Source organism: Homalodisca vitripennis, chromosome 6 (genome assembly GCF_021130785.1).
Source record: "Homalodisca vitripennis isolate AUS2020 chromosome 6, UT_GWSS_2.1, whole genome shotgun sequence".
Lineage (NCBI taxonomy): Eukaryota > Metazoa > Arthropoda > Insecta > Hemiptera > Cicadellidae > Homalodisca > Homalodisca vitripennis.
The window spans coordinates 155,826,653-155,845,294 of NC_060212.1; the positions used below are offsets into that span (position 1 = coordinate 155,826,653).

General features: G+C 36.9%; 1 protein-coding gene across 3 annotated transcripts in view; it reads right to left on the minus strand.

Moving 5' to 3' along the window:
• The window catches only part of LOC124365038 (LIM domain transcription factor LMO4.1), a 388,133-nt gene that overhangs the window by 343,828 nt on the left and 25,663 nt on the right, over positions 1-18,642 (minus strand). The window contains exon 2 of one of the 3 annotated variants that reach the window (XM_046820934.1): positions 40-70. The exons of the other annotated variants lie outside the window; for them this stretch is intronic. The gene's annotated coding sequence lies outside the window, so the exon portion shown is untranslated. The remainder of the gene's footprint in view (positions 1-39; positions 71-18,642) is intronic. 3 annotated transcript variants of the gene reach the window in all.

An 18,642-nucleotide genomic window follows, 5' to 3' on the forward strand; every position in this document is an offset into this window, starting at 1 on the left:
GATTTCCTAAAGCGTGAAATTCCTGAAAGAAGGCTTTACCTCCAGACGAGCAGAGAGTCACGGTACGAACCTGCAACAAAAAAGAAATGACTATTAATGAACTCTGCACCGTGATGTTGTAATTACCAACATTAACAAGTCAAATAACCAGACTGCAGAAAAAAAAACAAGAAACGGCAATAAATTAACGCGTTCATAAGCGAGGAGGACTGGATGATTCGAGCTGTAAAAACGATGACAACACTAAAACACAATAAACCCTATACGTAACACTCAATTACTATAAACTATAACTTGATTTTTTCTTTATAAGTATACCTTTTACTCACTTACGTTAAAATAAATAGGCCTACTCCGGAAAATTTTAATTGTTATATCAGATATAAAAACAATACCACTAATAAAACATTAGTGCAGCGGGATTATTCTTTATTCTCTAGTTTTACATTTAGGATAATTAAAAAAAATATTTTAACATATTTAAAATTTAATTATTAATCTATATACATTTAATAATTATACTAGTGGCTTATAACTATATGCATCTAACTGATTAGTTAAATCCATTGAAATTCCAAGTATCCATTTATTCTGTCACTATGCTGCATTAATTAATAGTTTTAAATATGGGATTCGACACGTTGTCGCCGCGTACAGATTTGTATTTTGCTCACACATCTACTGAGGTAATAAAATAATCAGTAAAACATAATATTTAGGTAATTATATTATGTTATGAGAATTATATGTTTCATAAATTGAATTAAACTAGTTTTTTATGACATTGCTCTATAATATTTAGAAAAAAGAATAGCTTCCGCATGGGGCAAAATATATAAGTAAAAAAAGAACTGATCACCAATCTAATAAAGAATATTGGCACGTTTTTGGAGTCAGAGCTATAGCGTGGCTAATTTTGAATCCCATAACCTACATTCTTATTATTTCTTTACTAAGGCAAGTAATATGTCTTTGCTAACTAGATTTACTCGTATATACCGTCTGAGCTAAAGTTGCAGGCATTTATAATTTACTACCGTATCACTCTCTCGAGATCTGAAAATTGCCTATTTTCGTCTGGTATACCACTTTAAATGGCGAGAGTCTCATCTACAATCATATACAAATTAAACTTTGAAACGTTTTAATTTGAGTCTAAAATTGACAATTTGAAAGTTACCAATTAAAAGTCTACTAAGAAGTATAGTAGAGAAATATCAAATAATATTTTTAAAATTTTTATTTAAGATTGTTTTGTAACTCCCAGATCATGATTTTTAAATTTGCAATGTTCCAGTAATTGCAAATTAAAAAAAAAAAAAACAAAAACACCACACATATTTCATTTCACCAGATTAGTACGGTCGTATACAAGACAAGATTATTATTAATGGATACGGTCACATTAAATGTGTAATTTATGTGTCCGTGAGTCGCAGGAGGATAAAAAAACATGAAATTAATTTCCATAACGTCGTAATGAACTCCAATCTTAACAGTACTTTTTACAAGCAAAGTTGACAACTTCACAAGTTTGCTACACGGGGCGTAAAAGTCTATCCGCAATTGCATAGTACGCTGTCTCTTGTAATAAACACGCAATTATTGTTATATAATTTCTTCCCATATAACGAAAACAGTCCAACTAACTAGATTACTGATAACCTAATTTACCAGGACGTAAAGAGATAAATATCGCAGGCAACTGTAGATACTGTCATACTTAATGGCATTACAAACTGAATTGGAGCGGACATTAATGACCTAGTCTTGGTCATTTAATAAAGTTTAGAATCCAGAGACCACCCAGATCTGCGCGGCCTTTCCCACTGTCAATTCGGGACTGCCTTCACCGAGTCCTTGGAGCTTTCCCTCGATAGTCCAAACAGGGAGAGAGCCATATCTCAACTCGGGTGTCTTAGAGTTGGAGACAATCAGATAACAAACAATCAAAGACTCGAAAATTGTTTGCAGTTTGCAGAACACCTCCAAGGCATTACGTAACTAACTGAACATAGCATGAAGTCCAATAAATAGTAACTATATTGGTAGGAGGCGATTGGACATTCGTCTTATTGTTTTAGTTACTTAATATCCAACCCGCACTACAATTTTTAACTTAAGGAAGACTAAATTTGCACTGTTAAACAAAACCCGGTTTTTCTTCAAATTGGTAGAATAATTTAAGGTCAGCCACGTTGGTTTCGGTGGAGTCGAAATGGGAACAATCAAAGGGGTACAAAATCTTGACACATTCGACAACTTTTTCTCTTACCTAACTTTTCCTAATTTGATACGTTTAAAGCCGACCTACGACATAAATAATAGTTATATCACAACAATGTCAGACAACTACATAAAGAGACCGAAAATCGTCACTTTAATGTCAGCAAATTGTCAGCTGACGTTGATTTGAGATTATTTAATATTTCGATAACCCCCCCCCCCCCGTTAGACCACCACCAAATAACACGGCTGACCACAGATCTCTTTCCTAGAGGAAGTTTCAAGATCAACTGCAAGAAAACCCGAGGTTGTATGCTTGTACAATGCAAACTAGCAGTCACCTCATAGACTACAAATCTATGTAATAATGAAATTATCAATACGTATGCAAATTGTCTGTGCAAAAAAGAAACTCTCGTAATGCAGTTCTGTAGGCACGATAATTATGATCCACCAATAGATCAAAAAAGATCAAACACGCCGAGAAGACTATGGTGTACACCATACTGATGATGCAGATAAAGATAAATAACAGTTACAGTTGCGACTCTATTAACTCTGCTAAGTTGAAACGAATGGGGCACAGGATGGTCGGTATTACAGGTTCGATTAGAAGTCTGACGTATCGTAAATGGAACACACATGACTCATTCATATGTAGATAAAAACTCAAGTATTCATTCACTGACCTAGCATCCTAACTGATGTTAGATAAATAATCAAGTAACAATACGAGGAAACTAAGCTTTTGGGCATTTCCAAAGGGACTGAGCATAACAATTGAATCCACTGTTATCTCTACAGATACAGTATCCTTATCTATTAGATAATGAAAAGGTCTAAACAACACACACCGACAAGATTGATACTTTGGGGGAAAGTAAAGTCCAGAACAACAAAAGATTATTGTTTGGAGAGTGATATAAAGATGTTTTTGTAAAAATTAAACTGGATTTAGATATATTCAACATGCAAATATTTCATCCAGAACCATTTGTATATCAAGTATCAAGATTGTACAATTTACACCCGAACCAAATCTAAATTCAGACGCACCTTTGGCATTCGTCTACATAATTCAACGGCAATTTTCCCTCTTCTTACAAAGGCGTATTCGCCTGTTACAGTGGTTCTCCTATCTAGTGTAAAAATTTAATTCGGAAATAAACATTTGAAATCCTACATTCATTTAATTAATTATTTATTAATTATATAATTAATTCATTAATTTAAGAAAAATTAATTATTTCAGCCACGATAGTTCTGACTGGAGTAGAAATGGGGAGGTATCGAAAGAATTAAATATTCCATTATGATAATTTTTTGCTAGTTTTGTTTAGATTTTAGACGATAATCAATAATTAGCTATGTAAATGACAATATATTAACATCAGTTTTCGGTATAAAGAAATAAAAATCACCAAATTGAAAGGTCTCTCATTTGTAATGTATGACCCTATCGATTCTCTCCAAAGGCTAACCCTAACGCAACTAATGACCGATTTCATTTTTACGAGAACTTCCTCGAATTCACGAAAGACTGTGCTGTGTCTTATACAATGCCAATTAGCTCTCGGCTCCTTGACTGAGTTCAACTTACACAGAAGGAGCCGTTCCTTCAGTCTCACCACGGAAATTGAGATTGGCAGTGTCAGTTAGCAATCAAAGCCAAGCCATTAGGCCTCTTGGAAGCCCTAGTTAACTGCTTTAGTTTCTGTGGTTATCAGGATATCAATTAATTACCCTTTGCTATGGATTAGTTAACCACGGACAATAAAAAGACTACAGAGCGTATGTACACTAATTCTCATTGCTTAACCACACATTTCGATTGAATCAAATTGTAAAGTCTAATAACGTGAAAAAACACGAAATGTTTACGAAACGTAATATGCAAAGAATGTCCATCACTTGGCCTCTAGTAGACAAAACAATTAGGCATTCTGGGCGAGAGAAGGTGTTAATGCGAGCACTAAAACATGCCCAATCACCTGGGTCCTGACCGGAGCCAACAATAAAAAGATCAGGGCGTATGCGCACTAAACTCATTTCTTAACCACAAATTTCGATTAAATCGATGTTTTTTCAATCTAATAACAAACAAAAATACGGTATGTTTTTAAGAACGTTATATGGAAAAAATTGTCCATTACTTGGCCTCTGGTAGACAAAACAATTAGGCATCCTGGGCGAGAGAAGGTGTTAATGCGAGCACTAAAACATGCCCAATCGCCTGGGTTCCTGACCGGAGCCAACAATAAAAAGATCAGGGCGTATGCACACTAATTCTCATTGCTTAACCACACATTTCGATAAAGTCAAATGTTAAAGTATAATAACGTGGAAAAATACGAAATGTCTTTGAACGTTCGTATGGAAAGAAGGTCCATTACTTGGCCACTGGTAGACAAAACAATTAGGCGCCCTGGGCGAGAGAAGGTGTTAATGCGAGCACTAAAACATGCCCAATGGCCTGGGTCCTGACCGGAGCCAACAATAAAAATATCAGGCCGTATGCACACTAATTATCATTGCTTAACAACAAATTTCGATTAACTCGATATTTTCAATCTAACAACGAGCAAAAATACGGTATGTTTTAAGAACGTTATATGGAAAAATTGTCCATTACTTGGCCTCTGTTAGACAAAACAATTAGGCGCCCTGGGCGAGGTGTTAATGCGAGCACTAAAACATGCCCAATCGCCTGGGTCCTGACCGGGGCCAACAATAAAAAGATCAGGGCGTATGAGCACTAATTCTCATTCCTTAACCACAAATTTCGATTAAATCGAGGTTTTTTAATCAAATAACACACAAAAATACGGTATGTTTTAAGAACGTTATATGGAAAAATTGTCCATTACTTGGCCTCTGTTAGACAAAACAATTAGGCGCCCTGGGCGAGGTGTTAATGCGAGCACTAAAACATGCCCAATCGCCTGGGTCCTGACCGGAGCCCAGGTGCAGTGGTGGAGGTTTACGAGCACATCTTTACTACCGAGTTCACGATTGTGTGGCCCTCCATTTTTTTAATTAACCGGAGCCAACCAGAGGACGAGCGGGCGACCGATTTAATTACGCCGACAGGTGAACGTGAAACGGCCGGAAACCAATTTCGGGAATAATAGCATTTCTATTGTATCTGAGCAATGAGCGCTTTGCAAGATTGATGCCGGTCATTAGCCCGCCACCGCGCGGGAAACTGAACCAGCTGATTCCTCGAAAACCAATCAGCTGACTGGGACTACAATCACCTGTCGACAAGTAATCGGCTGGCCCGCTACTTGTGCAGCTTCCCGCCACCGCCACACCGCCGCGCTGCGCTGTGCCAATCATATAGAGGTAGGCTTGAATAAATGTTTACAGTAGTGATCAAACCGCATATAGATAGTCAATTATAAAGTACCCCATTTACATCTGTAATAAATCAATTTCAATACTACAGATAATACAGATTTGTCTATCAGCAAGTCTAAACCTTGCCTGCCTTGTACAACATTATTATTTAATAAGAAGATCAATCGGACTGAATCTCCATTATTCGATAATCCTCTAATTATGCTTTTATATTGCGCTGACCATTCTCTAAGCAAATCTTTAGATAGCCAAACATTTAGAGAACAATATCAAAAGGTTTCATCTGGGAAATCTTGGAACCTACATTTTAGTGCGTTATTCGTATTGCAAGACACTTGGCCAACTAAACCTAGAGGAATCAAAATTTTATTTATTAATGGAGCTATGGTTATCGGTAATGCCCACCATGTTTTCACAGCTCGGTAGTCTATCGAAGGAAAAAGAACAAAGCTGAAAAATGAGCGAATCCAGCGAAGAGCGAAGAGGGCAGTATTCACTGATTTCGTGCAGCAAAAACTACCTTAACATTTGCACCAACATTATACGAGAATAACATGTATATCTTCTATTCCAGAAGTCCCTACACTACAATTTTTAAAATGAATCTGCCCTTGGTTCTTGCACTGGTATCCTGGAAAATATATCCAGGATGCATCCCACACACATTGCCAGTGCTGTCTTAAACCCTAAAGAAGTTCTCATGATGAAAAAAGGTCAATCTGAAGTTTAAATTTTGCTTCATGCTTGAATCAATACACTCAAAACCTTTGACGAGAAAACTGTTAGATTGATGTATTGCCTTGGGTGTGTGACATAACTTAGAACCCACCAATATATTCAAATTGTTTATCACTTTTGTTCACTTGCGAGTCGGTATTGTTAATTCCTTTCAGACGATCATTTCCCACGACGATGGTATCGAACCACCCGTATCTTCTAATGTTCGTCTGCCGCTATGACACGCTAAAAGGCCGCGCAGAGACGGATCGCCGCAAGTAGCTACAGCAGTGTCGAATATCTGCAATATCCAATATCGACACTCGCCACACCGCTAATTAATTCACGGCCGCTACGTCAACTATGTCAACTTACCCGCTCACAACGAGTCCACACACGCACACGCACACACACACGTGCGGTGCGAGCCGGGGTGGAGGCATGTCGTTATGTGGTTATTGGCTTCTACTACAAGCTTTGTATATTTTCAGCCAAGACATCCACGATTTTTTTTTTAATTAGAGAACCACAACTTAAACACTGTTTGTGCCTGTTTGCACTTTTAGTTTTCAGTCACTACCTCATTTATAAATGCAAGGCAGAAGTACGCGATACATAGTGTAACAGGTTTCGCTGACACTTTATGTAAAATTTTAAGTATACAGCTCATTCTCGAGGTGTCCTACCGACATATATACAGACACCATTATACAGAACATAAATTTGTTTATCCCCGGGTAAACCAAAAAGAAAAGGTGCTATCCAATGAGTGATAACAATTAGGGACGCATTAGTGAACATTTTGGCTTCAATGATGCTCAGCCAAATTCCGTAGTTTGACATGCACCATCATAGAATGCATTCTTTTCTGTGTAAAAATCAAGTTTAATACAAAATTTAAAGTTTGCACGTAAAACTTCTCGAGATATCATACCACATGTTACATTCACAGTTTTGTTCATTACGTCATTAGGTTTTATAGATTTGTTTACATCATTAAAACTCTGGAGAGGGTATACTACACCGCAAGAGTGCGCTTAAAAATTAGATCTTGTCACCAACTTTTATCATACACTTTCACCCCTATTATCATTTTGGTATTTATTTACAATATGGACTTTTTTCATAGGTTGGGCATTTATAGCCAAGTATTATTATCACAGGTGCATATAAACTGGGGGAAAGTATATTATTGTATTATATTGATGCCTTTCGGGCATTATTGCGTTAAGGAGCAGGGGCATCACGTGATCTGGGATTCGACTTTTGCAAGCTCGAGTTAATTTTTTTTTCTAAAAGAGCAAGCAGTGCGCAGCACTGCGCAGAGGGCAGGAATCGTTGACAGGATTAACGTACTAGTCAGCATCATTTCAGTAACTTATCACTTACCTTAATGTTCAGGTGGGTACAGTTTTGCAGCCGCAACCCAGAAATGGTGGATCCGCTCATTGAGGTTTAGGTATTTCGCCTTAAAAACAAGTTCGTTGCCACACTTTCTATTACCTCAAAGTCCGGTTATAAGCCCAGTGGTTTTCATAAAATTGTAAAACTCCATACTCGTCTTTACGAATTGCTTCCACGTAAGATAACGAACTTCCAACACAAAGGTGTGCCATTACCACTACTGAACTAGGAGGTTAAGAATAGACGTGGAGGAACAACGGTAGTTCAAAATGGCGTCCCTTCTTTATTTGAGAGAGCCGCGGAGTAATACCAAACTATCAAATATGGATAGTGTTGCCAGAGGTACTGTCAAAAACAGAGTTTTCAGAGGATTTCAAAAAATCGTAACTCCTTTGATTTTCGTTCATTTTTTCTTCACTATTGTTTTCAGGAAAAATTGTAGTTTTCAGAAAAAAATGAACATACCTTTCCATGGTCACGTTATTGTAAATTGATACCATTATGTTCTCTTTACTGTGTGAATAAGCGACATGTCACATTTTAAAATCTCATATGATTGTAGTCAGAAATTTAAAAATATATCTATTCAGATATTATCTTGTTGCCACCATGGTTACCCATAAAACCAATACAAATACGTTTACTAACGCTCAGCTAAATACCATGCGGTGACATGCACCACTTTCGAACTCAGTGTTTCCTAAATAGAAATGAGGCTTCATACAAAATGTCAAGTCTAAATGCCAGTTCGTCTCCGAGACATCGTGTATACAGACAGACAGAAATGACATTTTCCATACATACGAATGAAAAGCTTCGCTAACGTTTAGCCAATCAAAACCAGATCACTGTAGTAAATATACGAAATTGCAAGTACGAATTCAAAAGTAAATGTGTTCAAAAATTGAATACCAATCTCCCAGAGTGAAGGAAAGCGCCCTCGACCTACAGAGAGATAGCCGATCTGCCCGGACAGAAAGTTGTGGTGTAGTGTGAGCGTACGGAATGCGGAACTATTAGCTTATAATGTCAGCGGGACGGGTTTTCCGGGCGGGCGGTAATCCTTGCACTGTGAGCAGAGGTGGCCGACCCTATAGGGATGACAGACACTTCTATATATAATACAACTGACTTATTGTACAGTAGTTATATATTACTAATAATTTACTTGTGCAGTTATGGGTTTTAAAGTAATAAATTTAAATATTTGACGATACATATGCTACTCTTTGAAAAGTTACGTTCTCTTTAACAGTCACATTAAAATATACACACCATGAAAACAGAACTCACACTAGGACATCTTTCTGGTCTACTTTTATTACAGTTAATCCCGCCAAATTCCATAATACAGTTTGAGGAATTTATACAGTGGAAAAACTCAAAGGATCAATTTAAAAAATTCAAATTGTCCAAGATTTCCAATTATGCATACTCTATTTATTACATATTTAGGGACGTCAAGGTACTGGGAACTAACTTTGAAATTATCCAAAATTTCGAATTTGGAACGTTCGAATTATCCGAATTCGACTGTGTTTATAATTACATTTCGCACACTTGGACCAAATTACCAGAATATACTAACATAGTAAATTCATATTTTTTATAATTAAATTGTTTGACAATAAAACTCGGCATAACACATTACCGTCACATAGAGAAGGTACAGTCTGGTTCACTGAAAATCTGTGACAAAAGAATAAAGCCAAAATGTGACACAAGAGCGGGACTGTTAACGTCAAAGTGAGCGAGAGAGGCCGCCACAACAGCTACGTTCCGCTACGTCTGCGTTCTCGTGTAAATACGTCACCGCGCCGGGACGTACCGTGGCGTAACCACCCAGCCGTGTTCAACGCTTAGAGACCGAAGCGAACGCACCCATTCGGCTAAATTATGGTTGACATCTTCTCACAGTTTTGTGCTTTTCCGGTTGAGTGCGCTGGCGAACCCGATGTAAACACGTGATAATAGGGGTTACTTGTTGTGTAACAATCGAGTATTTGACTGCAGTCGTCACAGTAACTTTCCATAGTAATTAATGTTGAGCCGTGAATACACACAATTACATGAGCGTCGCTCACTGCAACCATTGTTCTCATCTTCAAGTAGCTATTGTTTATTTGAGTTATGTTACAGCGTCAACTTAATGATCGTTAATGATATACGGTACGAGTAAGTTCCGTTGCGTGTTGGGTGTATAGAGTAATTAACAGTAATTAAAAAGTGCACAGACACAAAGTTAGTTGTTGAAAAACAGTAGTCTCTTTGTTCACAGAGATTTTATTTCCAATAATAGCTTTAAAATCTCAAATATACAGGATGTCCTGTAACTCTCTGGATAAAGGTATACCATGTTATTGCTCAGGTCAAGACAAACATATTTCAACCTATGATCATGGGTCTCCGATGCTTAGTTTCCCATATGTCTGTCTGTATGTGTGTTTATTAAAAAATTGATATCTCAAAACCAATAAATTAAATTATACCAAATTTGGCTAAAATGATAACAAGGCCAGTTACTGAAAAAATATCATGAAATTATCTTTAATATTTTCAAAATGGCGACCATATGAACTTCTGCCGTTTATTCAGTTTTTGTATTGCTGTCTATTCCGCTGAGAACCTCAATGTGGGCCATGTCACAGCAAACTTTTCTAAATTAGTTATTTGTTATTATTCCTTATTTCAATAATGTCTGTATCATTAGATTTGTGATAACATTCTCTAAAAACTGTTATTCGTGTAATTCTTGAAAAAAACTGCTGGGTTTTAATGGTTTGAATCAAAAGTTTACAAGTTTTACTGGCCGCCAATTTGAAAATATTAAAAATAATTTCATGATAATTTTTTTGGTAATTGGCTTTGTAATCATTAACATTTGAAACAAATCATAGTCGAATTTATTACAGTCAGATGGAAAACTAAAGCAACAGAGACCCATGTTCATATGGTGAAATATGTTTGTCTTGACCTGAGCAATAACGTGGTATACTTTTGTCCAAAGAATTACGGGACAACCTTTATATTGAAGCCAATGATCTAAAACCTCTTGAAAATGGAGATAAACCACTTGAAACGTAAACCAGAGAGAGGTTTTCTAGTCAAATGAGAGACAGTACATTTTTCATTTGAAAAATAAATATGGCAATAAATAAATTCATAGGTACATAATTACATCCACTTTGTATGCTTAAATTTCTCTTCGTGAAACTAAATTTAATAGATTTCTGTGCGTTAATTTTTAATGTTAAACACACAAATAAGTAACACGCATTAAAATATCTAGCACGTCTACAAGGTCATGCGGTATTATAAAATAAGTAACAGAACTTTCATAAAATTATAACTTTTTTAGATCTTTATTATTTTCCTCAGCGGTTATGTAAGACTGAATATTAAGCACATTACGATTCTGTTATTTTAATATCTGTTTATTTAACATCAAAGTATAACTGAAATATCTAAAAGAATGTGTCAACAATGGTAGCGTAACCACAGACGGTTTGCATTTTGGTCGAGTTTCAATCCGTCCACACATTCATTGTCCCCCCTCCACCCCCTTTCCAGGTTTCCCCTAATTCCAGTTCATCTTGAATGTATCTTTATTCAAACCTGTTATTCAAAAGTGTTCTATAGTTTAAACATGTATGTCCTAAAGTCTTTTGTATAGTGGACTCGGATAATTCAAAATTCAAGGGACCAATAATAATTCGGATGATCAAAGATCTCTAATTATGCAATCATTAATAGACGTGAAAGGATAGCAAGGGACAGAGAGAAAATTTCGGACTTTCAAAAGTTTCGAATTATAAATATCAGAATTATCAAAATTCCACTGTATATGGAAATAAAATTATTAGCGTTATCAGCACAGTTGACACCAAAGCATACTACGCCACCCCAGAAATAAAAGCCCAACACAAAAGACGCGTGTGAATATTAACGCACAACGGTTTCACTGCCAACATGATCTATACGCAATTCCACTTATAATAACACAATCAGACCGCGATAAGCCGGTTTTAACCGCAGCACAAGACATTAACTATATATTTATTGGCTGTCGTATCCCTTCACTAATGGCGCATTATCGCACCGAATGCACGGCCTATTTAATTGCCGGCCTCTTTATCGCTTTAATTGGTTTCTATTTCGCATGCCACAGAGGTGCGCTTATTATCCGTAGTGTAATTGCTCCTGCGATCGCGATACGTCTGATACGCCGTAATGAACGCCGTATTATTGCGCTTTGCTTATCAATAATAACTAACAAACATGTTTTGTCTCAAGTAAGGCAATTGCCTAACACGATCATTAATATCATACAGATTTTTTACCCTTATTGTAAGTATGCAGATAAAACAAGTGTACCAACTTCTACAATTGCCACTTGCATACGTACTAAAATGGTTTTTAGGCCACAAACGATAATTTATTTTTATTCCTAGAAGATTGCAAGCAGGAAAGTGATACTGCAATTACAACTGTGCGATTAATATAAATTAAATTGCAACCACTAGAAAACCCAGCATGTAGTCTATAGGCTAGATTTAGTGCTCCAGAAATGTATACTATTTGTAATAAAAATCAGACAAAACACTTCCGACGAATCCTAATGATGTTACGTAACGCTTTAGAATAGCATCAATAATTCAGTTAGGTACAGTTTGAAACGAGAAACTTATTCTTACGTAATGGATGACGTAAAGAAATCGGCCACTTGGGTTTTTCCGTTCCGCGAATCCATAAAGGAAATAATCGGAAACGTGGCCACCCACAGTATCGGTCTTTATTAACACAGTAAACTTTTGAGTGACAAAAAAAGCTACTACTTTTAATAAATGATCCCTTATAACTTATCCAGGATAACTGAATAGTGTCAAACATTCACCTCGACTTATATGGATAAAAAATACCAATCAGGGGGTCCATAAATCAGCAGACTGTTCAACTTAAAACTGAATTCTGAACAAATTAACAACTAAAATGGTTATTATACTAAAACAAAATGTAAACTCCCGATTCGTCACTGGCAAAGACAAAGCAAACCGACGGGGAGCGAATCAAAGCGACTATTTACCCGCCGGGAGCCATAATTAGACGAGATAATTAATTTCAATCCGAACAAAAGGTTCAATTAGTGGATCGCTCATCCCGAAGTGGCACTGCAGCGCATCGGGCTTGGGGTATGAGCGATTAGCAGAGTGGTGCAACTATTGCTGTTCCTCCAGATTTAAGTTATGTGAGATAAATAGTATGGCGCAACTATTGTTGCAGCGCATCGGCCTTGGGGTATGAGCTAATAGCAGAGTGATGCGACTATTGCTGTTCCTCCAGATTTAAGTTATGTGAGATAAATAGTATGGCGCGACTATTGTTGCAGCGTGTCGGGCTTGGGGTATGAGCGATTAGCAGAGTGATGCGACTATTGTTGCAGCGCATCGGGCTTGGAGTATGAGCGATTAGCAGAGAGGTGCGATTATTGTTGCAGTGCAAAGGGCTTGGGGCATGAGCGATTAGCAGAGTGGTGCAACTATTGCTGTTCCTCCAGATTTAAGTTATGTGAGATAAATAGTATGCCGCGACTATTGTTGCAGCGTGTCGGGCTTGGGGTATGAGCGATTAGCAGAGTGATGCGACTATTGTTGCAGCGCATCGGGCTTGGGGTATGAGCGATTAGCAGAGATGTCGACTATTGCTATAGCTCCAGATGTAAGCTATGAGAGATGAACATGGTCGCGCGACTGTTTCTGCAACAACGGATACACATTATGGGCGACTAGCACAGTAACGAATTCGCTGCTGCAGCTAAATTATTGCAACTGGCGCGTCTGTGAGCCGATTTAAGCTGCATAGGAGAGCGTGCGAGTTTTGAGCGATTAGCGGAGAGCTCGCGTCTGTTGTGACGCCGAGATTATAAATACCGCCGGAACACAAGTAAAAATAAAAACCGTTGGGGACGCGAAGGGACCGGGACGGCTGTCCCCAATTAACCGCTTGTAGGATATATCGCTCCTGGGCGCGCGCGAGGACGGGCGTCCGCACACGCGTGTTCACGGCACGCTATCTCCTCTCTATTTATCTAGCAGCAACTACTGTCTTGTCACTCCTGCCAGCCATTCATTTGTGTTTAGGTCTGCATCAGTTTGTGTCACTCCTCTAAACTCGATGTAGCGATGCGGCGACTTACACGTTACGTTTTGCTTCCGACATTTCTTTTGTGGTCTACACGTTGTAGGGGTCGTGACGTCATAAACTCTCGTGTTCCAGTCAACAAATGTTCCTGACAACTCACTGAAACAAGTGAGGTGTGGCCACAAATTCAAAACGGACATGGATAAAAAAGATGTTTACATAAACGATTTGGAAACCGAGGTACGGAATTGCAAATGGATCATCAAGACACCTTCTCGTCACAATACCTGAAGCAATGTGTATTATTATCTATAGACATGCCTATGTAGTGTCAAATCTTTTATCATACAGTTACTCTTTACGGAATCTATTTTAATTTATATGCCTGAATTATTTCCCGAAAATTACATGGAACTGAAAACTGATATCTCATAGGCCTATATAGAAGAGCCAAATGTTAAAAATATCTTGTTAATAACGTGTTCCTAATAGACTATACAGGGGACAGTTATCGGAACGATTCGCAGAAACAAAATTCTCAATCACGGCCAGGAACACTTATGAATAATATATTAACCGCGTCTCTGTTTTATGAGTAATTAAATTCATCAATAACAGCCTCTGGTGTTCGGATTAAACGCTAATTACAAAATCTATTTTCCATGCACAATTGTTGGTGTACACATTACCTAACATCTATACGGGGTTAATGGCGCGTAATGTAGCTTATTACGAGGTCCGTATCTCTGTGTTGCAATTCATATAACTGTTCATTTTACTGAATAAGATTTAAGCCCTTGTACCATACATGGATTTATGGTGATTCGGCAATAATGAAAACAATTTGTAGGCAAAGCAAACTACTGCAGGTCACTAAACAGTTTAAAAATAACATTTCATAAACATTTCCTTTTATTTGAATATTTTAATGAAAATTAAACTTCAAATATTAAAGTAAAAAGAAAACTAGCTATTGAAAAGTTATTCGAAAATATGGAAACATGTAAGTGTTATGGATGATTTACAGTTATTTGAAAAATCACATAATAATAATAATAATACTTTTTATTGTGTCAACAATTATAAAAATTGCATACAATCGTCAAATTAAATTATTTTGAAATATGTTCATCTATTTTAAATTACACTCATTCATACCCGTTCATACACAGTCCACATTCATTCCTAAGACTCATACTTACAGCCATACGTTTTAAAATCTTCTAAATTTTACCACCAGAAATAGAGGATGATCCAATTACTTTAAATTTCATCCCAGCGGCTCGTCATAAACTCTTCCACTGAGTAAAACACCCTCGACACCAAAAAGTGTCTCAATCGAGCTTTAAATTTTGTCGGTTCATTCAATTTTTTTTGTTTTTGTTTTTTTTTGTTTTTTTTTTCATGTAGCCTATGTATTGAACCTAGGCCGTGAGAGAGATATAAGCTGGGATGATTATACTATAAACCACTCTGTCACCATCAATCATAAACAGGAAATCGAATTAAAATTATATTTATTATTTTACTAATAATATTTTTTTAAACATTAAACATTTCATTAGATCCAGATAGGTCACATAATAAAGTTTTGCGACGTGACAGTAGTCATCTAGAGCGTGCGCTAAAAATAGTGTTAAATTTAAAATAGAATACACAAGAATAAACTAAAATTATATGTATGTAAACTGTAATATTTATATTTATAATTGCCAAATTAAAAGAAATTAGTTATATTTCATTGTTGTAAATATTTGTAAAATTAAGGAAACAAATAGAAACATACGTTAAAAGGAAATAAATTCGCAACACTTTACATTTATTTCATAATATAGTTTAAAAATATTATTTTAATTGCTTGATATCCACTAAAAAAATTGCTCTTCCTCATCAAACTTCCCTCTATGTTAAATTTGTTCAAGCAGCTCAGAAGCGGTTATGCCAGGGAAATTGCCAATATACATAGACCAACCATATCACAAGTCGTTTTGCATGTTTATCAGAACTGCCATAAGCAATACTTTTAATAATAGCATTTCTGTAATATATTTTAGATATTCTGCCCTTGTTATTTAGGTCCATCATGAAGTCTTCTAGATTCTAGGATCGGTGCGCATGTTACCATACCCTTTACCGGAGCAGCGTAATGTAACACGATCACAAATGCAAAATCTATCTTCCCTGTGCCGATTCACCAAAGATTTACCAACTCACTCCCTTCAGGAATAGAATATATGAACACTGCTCAAAATGTTACCTCATATTAGTTTAGTTTCCATATTTTTTTTTTTTTTTAAATTTATATTTATGCTTTATGCAATTTTTTAAAATCGTCAGATTTCAAATCGCAAATTTAAGTTTCATTGTTGGAGGTATGGTCTGCCCTGAGAAAACATAAGTCCTATAACACATCAATACTACCCTCTTAGGTATGATGGTCGATTGCGAAGTAATATACACACTGTTTTATTTAATAAAATACTAACTAATTATATGCAGGTCTACATATAAATAAAAAACATAGAACACGTATATCGCTGTAATCATGAATCAACCCAATTTATACGTTCAAATAGAACCCAGTACTAGGCCGTAAAGCTTACACGACATTTATAGCACTTTAACTCAAAAATCAATAAAAACAGGTTTATTTAGCTTTAAAATGTTTTAATTAAATTTGTAACCGATGATTAGCTCCCAGAATTCAGTAGGTGTCCACGAAGCCAGCCAGCCAGCCGTCTGTACGTCTGACCGTGCCGGTTTACAGCAGACATAAACTGCCTGTCGCCTCCGCTGCGCTGTCCTCTCTCTTTATTAAATATTCCCGCTTGATTATCGCAATTAAACAACAAGGCGTATTGCTGCACGTTAGCCGACCGGGTAATGAAATTCCTGAGTTTAGTTTGGAATTAACAGCTGACGCGAGTCTGCAGCAGTAAGCTTCCGTCCTAGCGCGGCGCAGCCTTCCCTTCCATCTTGTTTAGAGACAAGGTCACACAAGGTCACCTGGATTGGCCACCGATAATTATTTCTCGGAGATTATATAAACACCAGACATGATATCTGGGCATCCGTTCTTAGCGATGATATGGAAATTACGTGACACCTGGCAGTAAGAGCTAACTGAGTGGTTCGGAATCCTGTTAAATTGTAGAACACCTCATTTACATCCTGTATTCTATGTTAAATGGATGATTCGTTAAAGTGGCAATGTCGAGACGACACAGATTACCCACATTCGTACTGCACATAATTAATTTACTGTACTCCGTTTAGATTGTAACAATCTGATAAAAGGAATGAAATATAAGAAAAAAAATAGTACACACTTTGCAAAGGAGTGAGATTAATATCACAAAACATAAAAGACATCTAACAAACAACGACTTAAATTAAAAGAAAATAGCAAAATAGCAATTTGATGATAACTGAAGTTATAGGCCTTAGTCGGGTTCATTATCCATATACAAAACTGAATTTCTGGTGAGGGGAGGGGGGAATTCTGTATTGAATATAAATTACAAAGGATTTGTAATCGTATCGTATTTAAAATTCGCTAGCATTGAGATACTAAAATTCTGAAGTGTTATTATTTTTCATTTATAGATTTGAGACGAGTTCCTTATTTATAACGCAATTTTGGACTTCAGCTTTGCACAACCTCAGATGCAGAACTGCTAACTGGCGTTCCCTCTTAAGATTGATCTTCAACAAAATATTCCGATGTGATAGAAATATTTTACTGCATACCCAATATTTTCAATGTTGTAATAATGAGAAATAATCAATATAAGCTGTCGTATCTAATTGGCATAAAACCCTATACATGCAAAATTCCAACATGGCGCCTAACATAATGTCACTCAGTTGTTATTTTATTAATGTTTGACTCAGTGAGACACTCACAACGTAGCGCGTTCAGTTTTCGTTGTAAACAATTGCTGAAAAATTATTAGAACCTCTTCATCATCTTAAATTGATCATAATCGGTGAAATTAAAACAACAACTAAACTTGTAATGATTAAATATTACTCAGTCAAGTAGTAGGGGAATATAAAATGGTCAATTTCCATGGGCGTTCAACATTTTTGAGTATGATGAGATTGTAAGACAAACCTCTGCAGTGTAAACACCTGGTATGGAGTGGTGATCAGCCTTGGCTAAAGAGATGGTAGGAGGAAGATGAGGGAAGGTCCAGGTCGACGTGCCATGATTTATGTCACGATAAGCTGGACATCTCGTAAAATGGTTAGCAATAAAATGTTCACAAGTGGAAGCCGGTCGTCGTGAATCAGCCCAACAATTACGGTATTGTACAGGATGTCTATAAACAGCCGGGCTAAACTCAGGTATGGGATTGTAAGATAAACCTCTGCAGTGTAAACACTAGGGTATGGAGTGGTAAGCAGCCTTACCTAAGAGATGGTAGGAGGAAGATGAGGGAAGGTCCAGGTCGACGTGCCATGATTTATCTCACGATAAGCTGGACATCTCGTAAAATGGTTAGCAATAAAATGTTCACAAGTGGAAGACGGTCGTCGTGAATCAGCCCAACAATTACGGTATTGTACAGGATGTCTATAAACAGCCGGGCTAAACTCAGGTATGGGATTGTAAGATAAACCTCTGTAGTGTAAACACCTGGTATGGAGTGGTGAGCAGCCTTGGCTAAAGAGATGGTAGGGGAAGATGAGGGAAGGTCCAGGTCGTCGTGCCATGATTTATCTCACGATAAGCTGGACATCTCGTAAAATGGTTAGCAATAAAATGCTCACAAGTGGAAGACGGTCGTTTTG